The sequence below is a fragment of the Triticum aestivum genome, chromosome 6A (genome assembly GCF_018294505.1).
Source record: "Triticum aestivum cultivar Chinese Spring chromosome 6A, IWGSC CS RefSeq v2.1, whole genome shotgun sequence".
NCBI lineage: Eukaryota > Viridiplantae > Streptophyta > Magnoliopsida > Poales > Poaceae > Triticum > Triticum aestivum.
Window position 1 is genome coordinate 480,195,342 of NC_057809.1, and position 12,222 is coordinate 480,207,563.

A 12,222-nucleotide genomic window follows, 5' to 3' on the forward strand; every position below is an offset into this window, starting at 1 on the left:
ACATATTCGCCTGGCATCCTTCAGACATGCCAGGAATCCCACGCAGATTGGCCGAGCATAGCCTTAATATTCTAAAAGGATTCAAGCCGGTCAAGCAGACTCTTCGACGTTTCTCTGAACCTAAGTGACAAGCCATGGGAGAGGAGCTAGCCAAGCTACTGGAAGCCGGATTCATTAAAGAAATAAAACATCTGGATTCGCTAGCAAACCTGGTGATGGTACCAAAGAAGGGCAAATCTTGGTGCCTATGTGTCGACTTCAAAGACCTTAACAGGGCTTGCCCAAAGGACCCCTTCCCACTCCCTCGCATCGATCAAATCATCGACGCTACCATAGGACATGAATCATTGTGCTTCCTCGATGCATACTGCGGTTACCACCAGATTAAGATGGCGGATGTCGGCGTTCTAGGAACAGGGGTCCCCAGACTTGCCTACCTGCGGCCTGCGGCGTGGCTCAAAGGAGGGCCCAGTACGGCCCATCTTCAACAACACAGACCCAAGACCCTCGCGAGGGGCCAAGCCTCGCGGGTGGACGACACGAAGCTTCCTCAGGCACAGCCTCGTCAGGCTGGCTCGCGAGGAGGCGGAGAGATCAAGGCGGGGTACCTCACGAGGTGCCCGTGACGCAAGCCATGACGACCAAGGGTGCCAGGCGGGCGCCAGCCCGCGCAGTGTCCTCCTTTCCTCTTTGGTGCAAAGGGAGCAAGCGCAGGCGAGAGCATCAAGCAAGGGCACCCGTTTCGGTGCAACGAGACCAAGACCAGTCAACGGCAGGGAGGAAGTCATTGTGGAGCCCAAGCCAGCGTCACCACCAGAGCCTTTGGCAGGAGAGGACCAACTTTAGTCAGGATAAGTGTACATATGTTCCCCTTCAAAATGGCCAATTGTTGGCGCCCTTCCCGCTCAATATTTCGGAAGAGGCCCAGGGCCTTTGCCTATAAATAGGACTAGCCACCCCCAGGGTAGGAAAAAGGGAATCGGAGAGGGATCGAAATTGGAGAGAGAATCGAGAAGAGAGAGAGAGAAGGGTGACTGAACTCCTCCTAGCAGTTCATCCCCTCAGCCAAGAATAGACCCTCGCGAGGCTGTTCTTCCTTGTACTGCTCATCATCATCAGCCCAAGAGGCAATCCACCACACCACACACTGGAGTAGGGTATTACACCACAACGGTGGCCCGAACTAGTATAAACCCTGTGTCTCTTGTGCTATTCTTTCCATAGCTTAGATCTTAGCGAGGCGGAGGGGTGCAGGTAGGTAGAAGGCGAAATCTCCGTGCGCACCCCAGTGTTCGAACCTCAAGGGTCTGCCGGAACCCGAAATCCGACATTTGGCGCGCCAGGTAGGGGTGCGCCGGAATTCGTCTTCCACCACCCCGTTCTCCTCCGACCATCGCGTCCATGTCTGATGCTTGTCGGGCCCGCGCCGAGCGCCGGGCCGCTCTCGCTTCCCGCGTCGCCCAGACGGCTCCTGTCGGCGGGCGTCCTCGTCGTTCCCCGTCACCTGCCGTCAACGCCGCCACCGGCCCGGCGGGGGATGAGTAGCAAGCGTCGTCTCGGCATCCGTCCATGCGGCAAGATGGCCGCACCGCTACTCCCTCGCTCACCCCAGCTGGTTCTTCGTCCCGCGCGCTCCGCGCACCCATGGAGGCTCGAGCCGCGCTCATCGCGGCAAACGAGCTCCTGCGCTACCGTCCCGTCGACAACGTCTACGAAGAATGGCTCGACCACGTCGCCGAGCTCGTCCGCGCTGCAGGGGGCTCTCCTGCACCGTCCATTCCGCTGCACCGCACCCCACCCCACGCGGGCGACGAAGCTCTAGCGGCGCCCCAGCCGCCTCCTCCTCAAGAAGGCGCCATGGCTCCAAGGCGCGTGGCCCCTGGGCGGAACCCGCTCCGTCAGGTGCTAGTGCGGCAAGAGTAGAGCTGCCAAGAAGTCCCTCGCCCGCAAGAAGCTGCCCGGGCGCTCCCTGCTCCAGCACGTCACGACCATGCTCCTGCTCCCGCACGTCAAGACCCCGTGCTGCTCCCAGCTGCAGCGCGTGGGGACATGCAAGACCAAGCTCTCCGTCACCCAAGGCCTCCCGTGGCCACAGCAGGCTGCCGTGCCTTCACCACCGAGCTACGCAGCATCGTGTGGCCCGGCAAGTTCAAGCCAGACCTGCCTCCTCGTTACGATGGCACGGCCGACCCTGCGGAGTTCCTCCAGCTCTATGAGCTGGGCATCGAAGCTGCCAACGGAGATGAGAAGGTCATGGCGAACTGGTTTCCCATGGCGCTCAAGGACGGGGCCCGCACCTGGCTCCTGAACCTGGCTCCAGGCATGATCTCCTCCTAGGACGAGATGCGCACCCGCTTCATCGCCAACTTCCAAGGTACTCGCGACCGGCCACCTGCCGTGAGCGACATGCGCCGCATCAAGCAACAACCCGGAGAGACCCTGCAGAAGTACATCCAGTGCTTCAACAACGCACGCCTTAAAATTCCCAAGGTGACCGAGGAGGCCATCATCTCAGCCTTCTCCGACGGCGTGCGCGATGTCAAGATGAAGGAGGAGCTGGCGATACATGAAGACCTGTGCACTTCCTTGGAGTTGTTCAACTTGGCAACCAAGTGCGCCAGGGCTGAGGAAGGGCGTCCCTCCCTCCTCGAGCTGCCTGCCGCAGACCCAGAAGAGAAGAAGCCCAAGGCCAAGGATGTGAAGCGCAAGGGGGCTGTCGTGCTCGCGGCAGAACCAGACACCAAGCGGGGCAGAGATCAGCCCGAATCTTCCAAGGGCAGTCGGTACTGTGTGTACCACGACCTCCACACCCACAACACCAACGAATGTCAAGAGCTCCGAGCCGTGCGAGAAGGAAGGATCGGTCGTCGTCCCGACCGCGGTGACCGGGGCTACGATCGAGGAGGAGGAAGGAACACAGGACGCTGGGAAGACCGCGGCCCGTGCCAAGGGTGGCGCGATCAACCTCGTGAGGATCGCTGGCAAGACCCGCCTCGCGAGGGAGACTGGAGGAGTCAGCCTCGCGAGGATCGCCCGCAAGGCAATGCAGGCCTTCCTCCGTTGCCGCCACAGCCAAGGAGAACCGAGGACCGCCATCAGGACGAGGGGGCTGGGGGCTTCCAGGAGCCGCGCGCGATCGCCTGTATCCTGGGCGGGGCTCAAGCCCCAGCCTCTCAACGCATCTTCAAGTAGTTCGCTCGTGAAGTGAATGCAGTCCTCCCCAAGCTCGAAGCCACGCGCCCTCTCAGGTGGTCGGCGTGCGCCATCACGTTCAGCTCAGTAGATCATCTCAAGTGTGCGGCTACAGCCGGAGTCCTCCCGATGCTTTGTTCCCTAATCATCAGCAATGTGGTGGTCACCAGGACCCTCATCGATGGCGGGGCAGGGCTCAACGACCTGTCCATGGAAACATTCAACAATCTCCAAGTGCCCTACAACCAGCTTCAGCCAACCAAGCCTTTCTCCAGAGTCACCGACGGCTCCACGGTCCCGATTGGGCAGGTCCGCCTCCCTGTCATGTTCGGGGCATGCGACAACTACCGCACCGAGCTCATCGACTTCGACGTCGCTCACATTCGCCTGCCGTACAATGCCATCCTTGGGTACCCAGCGCTGGCCAAGTTCATGGCCGTAACTCACCACGGCTACAACGTCCTCAAGATGCCAGGAAGTGGCAGAGTCATCACGGTGCCCTGTGAAGAGAAGGACGCGGTGTGTTCCCTGGAACGACCTTTCAGGCCGCATCACCGGAAGACCCGAATCGCAGAAGCAGGAGGCTTCCCGAGACCGCCCCCAAGAAGAAGAAGAAGACATCGTCCAGCCCGGCCCCTCAGGAGGCAGGCCCCTTAGGGCCCGCGCCTGCCCAGGGGGAGCCTCCTTCCATCGCATAGGAAAGTGTGCCCAGCGCCCTCCTCGGGCAGGGCTCGGGGGCTCTCCCCTAGAGGGCCACCGACCTATCTAAGGTCACGAGGGAGGCGCTTGGGCACCACATGGAGGCGTGTTTCGAAGCACGTTTCCCTCAAGAAGGAGTAAGGCAAGGAGAGCCAGACCCTCAGGAGTTCGTCAGCAAGGCCATTCAGGAGCTTCAGGAGTCAAGAGTCATGAAAGGCGGCCGCCGCCTACCTGCTGTGGCTCCCCATCTAGGTGAGGATGGTGGGCTGTGCGTCTGCATCGACATACCAGGTCTCAATCAAGTTGCCTCTCTAGAGCGCCTCTGGCCCTCGCGAGTGGGGCGCTGCGAAGGTCCACCTCACAGCTACGTTCGCATGCCTTACGGCTTGCCGAACGCGGCTACCGTGTACCAGCACCTCATGAGGGGCATCATGGAGGCTCAAGAGGCCAGGCGTTCCGCAGCCCTGGCAGAGATGGAGATGGTCCGCGAGGAGCCACCAGCGCCTCCGGAGCCTCCCGAGGCTCCTAGGCCTGGGGGCTCATGAGGATCGGCTTCCGCAGCCCACCGAGTCTGCTACACCAACACTCCTTCGTCCTCAACATCATCAGGTGACATCTTTCAAGTTTCATTTCCAACTGACGGAGCTGCTCCCAAACGGCATGACGCTTGCGCATGGGTCCATCCCTGCAACGCCGACAAACCTGAATGGCTGAGCTCTGGCCGCGATAGCCCCGCATGGCGCCACCTCGTCAAGCCTTTAGTGCCTCATCGCCCCTTGGAAGCAACCAATGGCTGACTGTCAATTGTCATGGCAACCCCTCGTTCTTTCTATGATGGGTCTACAGGATCTCCTAAAGGAGCTGCGTCAGGCGAGGCCCTTGCGGTGTCTCCTTCACTCTCATCCACACAAACCGCTTGCACGTTAAAGGGAGGGTGCCTGAGCATCGCGACTCAGGGCTCCTACTGGCTCTCCAGCCCTCACCCTCTGGCCTTGTCCACGGCATCGCGACCTGGCATACCAGCGACGGCTGAGACTCGCTCGAGGGCCGGGACCCGAGGACGTAGAGCAGAAAGGGGAGCAAAGGCGAGAGGGGAGGGACATGCGAGGACCTCGCCGAGCAACCTCGCGCCTGCTGATGCACGGACACGGCGACACACTAGAGAGCGGTCCCTGATTCTCGAGATAAGTCACCACCCGGAAGCACCAGCCACCGTGGCACCATCCCCGCACCTAATGCAATCCCGTGTTAGCAACGCCACTCTCCTTTCTCACCGAACGATGACTGCTTTAGCGCCAAAGGGGACCTCCTGAGCATCGCGACTCAGGGGATCTTACCGGACCCCGGGTCGCTCACCTCCTGGCATTGACCACGGCATCGCGACCTGGCACACCAGCGACGGCTGAAGCCGCCTTGGGACTGGGACCTGTCGGCGCAGAGCAGCCCTCGTGAGGTTCGAAAGGGAGAACTGAGCTAAGACGGAATGAGCAACTCGCACAATTCTACGACAAGGGTTATATTAACAAAACAGGATCACAGGCACCTTACAAGCCCCCATGGGACTAGTCTTTGATTCCTCGCAGGGAACAGATCCTAAAAGGACGCTAACTACACGCGCCCCTGCAAAAGACGCCATCATCAATAGTGGGCCGTCAAGCACCGACGCCAACCCCATCCAGATCAGAGTCGGCGACGGCCTGACGAGCCCACCCTGCTCCAGGAGCGGCGCCGGCTCGGGGGCTCGTAGCTGTCGTCGCTCGTCTCCGAGGTCGCGAAGAGCTCGTCGGAGTCGCTAGAACCTCCGCCGCCTCCGCCGCCTGAGGAGCCGCCAAGGGAGCAGTCGACGGGCCCAGTCCTCGCCGTAGCAGGGTCCTGACCACCTCTCCCGGGGAAGCACTCCAGCCGGCGCCCGTTCGCATCGAAGACCTTGAAGAACATCACCGAAGCACCGTCGTACTCCAAGTGGATCGCGAAGGCGCCTCTTGTCCTGCAAACCCGGGCGATTTCGCTCCAGCCTCGAGTCATGAAGACCTCGCCCGGGGCAACGACCGCGACCTCTGCGTCGGTCGCAAGGGTGCTGCAGCCGGCGTGCTGCAGCCAAAGCTCCAGGAGTTCTCCCTGCGGGATGATGGAGGCGAAGAAGGGAGGAAGGCGAATCCAAGACTGAGGAGGCATGGCGGCGTGGAGCATGACCTCTCGGGAGGAGCCCTCGGTGTGGACCCCAGGGGGGACGACCCACACCTTCATGACCCGTCGGCGCTGACGGCGGCTCCGCCCGTGGCGATCGACATCGACTCCTTCAGAGCCCTTGATGTGGGCGTACAAGGGAAGTGGGAACCCCGGCGGTGGCCGCTCGCACCAGGGCCTCGACACCACCTGATGGGCCCCCTCGTCCCGGCCGCGGAGGGCGAGCCATTTCTTCGGCGGGAGCGGGTTTGGTTCCTCTCGGGGAGCCTTTCCCTTCTCTGCCGTCGAGAACCGGCAGATCGGAGCCATCGCAGCAAGACGGAGAAAGGACCGGGAAGAAGGAGAAGCAAGAAGGGATGGACTAGAAGGGCATGTGCCGTTCCGTACTTATGGCCGGCGAAGGCCAACCGCCGACCTCCATGATCGCAGGTAATCATGAGCCGCTTTGCATGCAGGGACTTGTCCAATCCGTGCAGTTGCTGAGGCGCCATGGGGAAGTGGAGACGCTCATGTCCAATCAACCGTCACGCTGCGCCCAAGGCCGCAGGCTGTTAGGGCCCGCGGCGCTTCGCCCTTGCCCTTTCGCCTCCCTGCACGGCCAAGTCCGGGCGCGCTTTGGGCCCGGGGGCTATTGTCGGCGTTCTGGGAACGGGGGTCCCCAGACTTGCCTGCCTGCGGCCTGCGGTGTGGCTCAAAGGAGGGCCCAGCATGGCCCATCTTCATCAACACAAATCCAAGACCCTCGCGAGGGACCAAGCCTCGCGGGGCGAACAACACGGAGCTTCCTCAAGCACGGCCTCGTCAGGCTGGCTCGTGAGGAGGCGGAGAGATCAAGGCGGGGTACCTCACGAGGTGCCCGTGACGCAAGCCATGACGACCAAGGGTGCCAGGCGGCCGCCAGCCCGCGCAGTGTCCTCCTTTCCTCTTTGGTGCAAAGGGAGGAAGCGCAGGCGAGAGCATCAAGCAAAGGCACCCGTTTTGGTGCAACGAGACCAAGATCAGTCCAATGGCAGGGAGGAAGTCATTGTGAAGCCCAAGCCAGCGTCACCACCAGAGCCTTTGGCAGGCGAGGACCAACTTTAGTCAGGATAAGTGTACCAGATGTTCCCTTCAAAATGGCCAATTGTTGGTGCCCTTCTCGCTCAATATTTGGGAAGAGGCCCAGGGCCTTTGCCTATAAATAGGACTAGCCACCCCCAGGGTAGGAAAAAGGGAATCGGAGAGGGATCAAAATCGGAGAGAGAATCGAGAAGAGAGAGAGAGAGAGAAGGGTGACTGAACTCCTCCTAGCAGTTCATCCCCTCAGCCAAGAACAGACCCTCACGAGGCTGTTCTTCCTTGTATTGCTCATCATCATCAGCCCAAGAGGCAATCCACCACACCACACACTGGAGTAGGGTATTACACCACAACGGTGGCCCAAACTAGTATAAACCCTGTGTCTCTTGTGTTGTTCTTTCCATAGCTTAGATCTTAGCGAGGCGGAGGGGTGCAGGTAGGTAGAAGGCAAAATCTCCGCGCACACCCAGTGTTCGAACCTCAAGGGTCTGCCGGAACCCGAAATCTGACAGCGGAGTCTGATCAAGCCGCAACAGCATTTATAACACCATACGCCCCTTCTGCTTTAACACAATGCCCTTTGGGATCAAAAACGCCAGCGCAACATATCAGCGCATGATCCAGACATGTCTAGAAAAGCAGATCGGCAAGACTGTGGAGGCATACATAGACGATATGGTCATTAAAACCATACACATCGACTCTTTAATAGATGACTTGAGGCTCACGTTCACCAGTCTCCGAACATACGACATTAAGCTCAATCTGGAAAAATGCGTCTTCGGCGTTCCCGCCGGAAAGCTCCTGGGCTTCATCGTCTCTAGTAGAGGAATTGAAGCAAATCCGGCTAAAATCCGAGCTCTGTCACAGTTGGCTATCCCAACTGACCTCAAGCAAATCCAGAAATTGACTGGATGCATGGCGGCTTTAAGCCGCTTTATCTCCCGATTAGGAGAAAAGGCACTTCCCCTTTATTGCCTTCTTAGGCGCACCGAACACTTAGAGTGGACGGATGCAGCCACGGCCGGACTTGAAGAAATCAAAGCCATCCTGGACGCCAACCCAATCCTGGCCGCGCCAACTGTTGGCGAACCAATGCTATTATATATAGCGGGAACTCGCCAAGTTGTAAGCGCAGTTCTCGTCGTCAAATGAGAGACGGACGGACATAAATTCCCGCTTCAAAAGCTGGTATATTATGTATCCACCGTCCTCACTCCATGCAAAATCACGGTACCCACATTACCAAAAGATAGCATACGCGGTATTTATGGCATCCCGGAAATTACGACACTACTTTCAAGAGTGTTCGATCACGGTGGCATCCAAAGTACCACTCAATGACATAATAAACAACCGTGATGCCATGGGCCGGATTGCCAAATGGGCCATCGAGCTCCTCCCATTCGACATAACATATAAGCCACGACGAGCCATTAAGTCGCAAGTACTGGCCGATTTCGTAGCCGAATGGACAGAAGCCGAACTCCCTAAAGAGTATGGCGCATACTCCAATTGGATCATGCACTTTGACGGCTCTAAAATGTTGGCTCGTCCAGGGGCTGGCGTCGTCCTGACGTCCCCCACCGGAGTCACGGTGCAATACGTGCTCCAAATACTATATACGGACTCCAATAACACAGCCGAATACGAGGCCCTACTACACGGCCTCCGGATGGCAGTCTCCATGGGCATCCAACGCCTAGAGGTGCGTGGGGACTCGAACCTCGCAATATCCCAAATAAATGGAGACTTCAATGCCAAGGATCCGAAAATGGTGGCATATCGCAACACCGTCCTCAAAATGTCGGCCCGGTTTGAGGGGCTAGAATTCCACCACGTGGCTCGGGAAAACAACCAGGCAGCAGACATCCTAGCTCGTATCGGCGCTAAACGCGACCCTGTCCCACAAAACATCTTCCTGGAAAGACTGTTTAAACCATCCATGGTATGGGAAGGGGACACCGGCAAAATTAGTTCGGACCCGGCCACAACCCCAGATACTGAATACTCTGTCACAATCAGAGGCTCTGCCACCGAAATAACACCTTAAGCCCATGTGATAATGGCCGTCATCGCCCCGTGGACAGAACCATTCCTGGCCTACCTAACTATACAGGAATTACCCGAGGGCCAAAATGAGGCTCGCTGCATAGTGCGGCGATCTAAAGCCTACAAGGTCCACGAGGGAGAGCTTTATAAGAAAAGCACAACCGGAGTCCTTCAAAGGTTTATCTCTGAAGAGGAAGGGCGGAAGTTGTTGGCAGAAATCCATGCCAGACTCGGCGGCCACCACGCAGCAGCCCAGTCCCTTGTAAGTAAGGCCTTCCGTACAGGTTTTTATTGGCCGACGGCCCGGGCAGATGCACAACATCTGGTTCAACATTGCGTTGGTTGCCAGATTTTTGCAAACCAAAGCTACATGCCACCTACCGCCCTCCAAACCATCCCCATTACTTGGCCCTTTGCGGTCGGGGGCTTGATATGGTCGGACCCCTCAAAGGGGGAACCCATAAGAGAAAATACTTACTGGTCATGGTGGAAAAATTCACCAAATGGATAGAAGCCAAACCTGTCAAAATGGTTGAATCCGGACCGGTGATAGACTTCATATCAGGGGTTGTACACTGTTATGGCATTCCCCATAGTATCATCACTGACAACAGCACGAACTTTACAGCCGACGAGGTGAAACTTTGGTGCAGGAACATGGGCATCAAGCTCGATTATGCCTCTGTCTATCATCCGCAAACTAACGGTCAAGTAAAACGAGCAAATGGTCTTATCATGAGTGGTATTAAACCCATATTAGTCCGGTCCTTAAAGGAATCAGAAACCCATTGGGTAGAGGAGCTTGACTCCGTACTATGGGGGCTGCGGACCACGCCGAATCATACTACCGGATACAGACCGTACTTTATGGTGTACGGCGCTGAGGCGGTGCTGCCTTGCGACATAATTCATGACTCACCTCTAGTGCGCATGTATGAAGAAAGAGAGGCCAAGCTCGATCGGCAGGACAGTTTGGATGCCCTGGAGAAGGAGCACGATGTGGCAAAAGCCCGTTCCGCATTCTATCAACAACAGGCTCGAAGGTATCAAAGCAGAGAAGTGCGGGCCAAAACCTATAACGTTGGTGAACTAGTTCTGCGCCTGCTGGAGAAGAAAAAGAACAAGCTCAAGCCCAAATGGGAAGGCCCCTTCATTATCGACCAGGTTCTGACCGGTGGAGCGTACCGTCTGCGGGATGCTTCAAATAATCGACTCGAGCCAAACCCATGGAACGCAGCTAGACTCCGAAGATTCTACGCCTAGCGCCGGACTCTATGTTCATCTCCTTACCTCCATGAATTTTCTGCACATATGTTTTTTCCCTCTTTCTTTCTCTCTTTTTTCTTCAAAACCCTAAAGGGCTAAACCTGTGTCTTGGTTACACAATCTCGACGCGCTAACCGTGCTCAATATACCCGGGGGCTTCCTATACAAAAGCTTAATCTAATTATTTTTCCGGGCTTCATGCCCCGCACATGTGTTATTCTTCCGCATGTACCCTTTTTCGCCATTATATGCATCGATATGACTTAAGTTTTGGCCAAGCTGGGTTGCCTGGCTCTTGTGTTTATGCCCTACGTTCCCGTTAATTCGGCTAGGGCATAAGGGGAGCACCTCTGCGATTGTTACTGTCGGGTCAGCTAGATGTGTACCTCAGACTGGGTGAAGCCGAAAGCTAGCGTTCTTAAGGGAATATTCGGTCGGTGAATAAAAGATGACTTTCATTTAAATTACTACATGCCCCCAGATGTTTTTAACCCGCGCCTCGCAGTTCGGACATGCACATTAGGGCATGCGTACCTAGGGAAAGGAACCCTTAACGGAACTATTCTCCCTGGAAGATGTTTCTTACTACCCATGTAATATAACGTAGCTAGTTGGGTACTTGTCTGTTCAAGCACTTATGACCCCTACGCCTGGTTTCCATGCATACCCTAGTTTTTATTTAACCGAGTGGGTATTCGGATACACTCCAGACTATCGGGTCCAGAGGTCAAAGCGAAAAGGTCCTCCATGACAAATGATTTACAACCCGGCCAGGGACATTACATATGTCACTTGAAGTACACAGTCACTAAGACTGATTAAATTCTTCTTCCATGCCATCCAACAGGATGTCTAGCCTACAATCCTGTTGGGAATACTTGGCGGAACAGGGATCTCTTTCCCATCGGGCCCCATAGGTCCGACCTCGGCCATGTGGTTTGGGTTAGCCTTGGTGTATCGTGTCTTCACCATAGCCCAGGCTTCTCGTGCACCTTGTCGGCAGGCTGATATCTTCCATAACCGGAAGCGCCGTCGTGCTCCCTTCAGCTTCTCTATAAGCTCCCACATGCCTCCTGGCGGGGACACGGACGGCCACAGGGCTTGGGCAATACTCTGCATCACCTGTCGAACTTGTTCGTGCAGTTGTGAGAGCTCTGGCAGAAGATCACCCGAGGACCCGGGCATCTCCTCCGTGGGATGACCCGTCAGCATACCTGCAGATATAACGCTGTTAGCAGGCTTCTTTGCCGAACTCCTTTAAAATGTTCGTTCAAGCACTTACTAAAAATGCCGTGCTGAAGCCGTTTATTCTCCTTCACGGAGTCCGCAAGCTGGGCTCGGACGTCCTTCAGTTCCACGCCCAGCCGGATATTGGCATCTTGGAGATCATTTTTCTCCTGCCTGACTCGCATCAGCACGCGCTCGCCAGCGTTTCGCTGTCGATCATCATGTGCCGTATCCGCCTCCACGGCCTACGGATTCACTCTGTGGCCACCTGCAACATCTATTATTAGGTGTGCATATGCGCCGCTTACTACCTGGTACTGATATTCTTTGCAATAGACAAAGGAGTTACTAGGGGGACCATTTTTGGACTCCTTCAATGCGGCAACAGCGGCTTCCAGCTGGGCCTTGCACTCGTCCAGCTCTTGAGATAGTTGGGAATTCTTCTCCATAAGAACCTGCACAAATATTGATCCTTAAATCAGTTGCGTCAACTGTTTCAAGTCTCAGGGGCTACTGATACATATAATCGTCAGATGTACT